Source organism: Tupaia chinensis, unplaced genomic scaffold, assembly GCF_000334495.1.
Source record: "Tupaia chinensis unplaced genomic scaffold, TupChi_1.0 Scaffold143793_1, whole genome shotgun sequence".
NCBI lineage: Eukaryota > Metazoa > Chordata > Mammalia > Scandentia > Tupaiidae > Tupaia > Tupaia belangeri.
Genome location: NW_006203643.1, coordinates 83,097 through 83,850, shown reverse-complemented (window position 1 = coordinate 83,850; position 754 = coordinate 83,097). Strand labels below are relative to the sequence as shown.

Below are 754 nucleotides of genomic sequence, written 5' to 3'. Positions count from 1 at the left end.
GACTGGAGCATCCTGTATTGCAGATGGCATCACAAGCAGGCTACTGGCAGGAAAGTCAAGGGTGGTTTAGGGGCGGTGTGTGGGGCGGCAGGAGGGGGGCGCAGTCAGATAAGGATGAGGGCTGAAGTCAGAGCTAAGAAGTAATGACAACAGGGGAAAAGGTCCCATGATGGATAGCTAGACGTTGAGCGCAGGGGAGAAAACGCAGGGCATGACGTCAAGGACTGTGAAGGGTGATGACGTCAGGGACAGAAGGGAATAAAATGTCAGGCCTTTGAGGACTAGGTGAAGGAGATTGACATCAGAGGACGGGAATTACGTCATGAAGGCGATGGTGAAGAAGACGTCAGATCTGATGGGAGAAATGAAGCCAAACACGGTGAGAGTGCTGTCAGGGACGAAAAGAACGTAGGAGAGTGAAAAGTTTCATACGCAGAAGAGATGAAGACGGATGCTGTGGCTATAGCGTGCACCACTAGCACAAAGATCGCCTCCATTTCCGGAAGCGCTCAGGGCACTTTGTTCCCTTCGCGTTGCCGTCCTTTCCTCCCCCCTCCGTGGGCCTGAGCCAATGAGCACACACGCCGGCGCGCACAGGGGGATGTGCCCTGACGCATCGGCTACGTACGCTTTATCAAGCGTCTTCCCGCGCGGTAGCCTCCCTGTTCTCTTTGCTCTTCAGAGCTTGCCGTGTCCGGTTCTTTTACTTTTTAGTTTTCAGGTAAGTAACTTCTGTCCTGAGCAAACGCCGCTT

At 53.7% G+C, this 754-nt stretch overlaps 1 protein-coding gene across 5 annotated transcripts in view; it reads left to right on the top strand.

Moving 5' to 3' along the window:
• The first annotated feature begins 583 nt into the window (after window positions 1-583).
• Window positions 584-754, top strand: part of RBM3 (RNA binding motif protein 3) — a 3,545-nt gene continuing 3,374 nt past the window's right edge. For 4 of the 5 annotated variants that reach the window (XM_027766922.1, XM_027766921.1, XM_006165026.3 and 1 more), the window contains exon 1: window positions 584-721. The gene's annotated coding sequence lies outside the window, so the exon portion shown is untranslated. The remainder of the gene's footprint in view (window positions 722-754) is intronic. The other variant, XM_014582759.2, reaches the window with a different exon arrangement.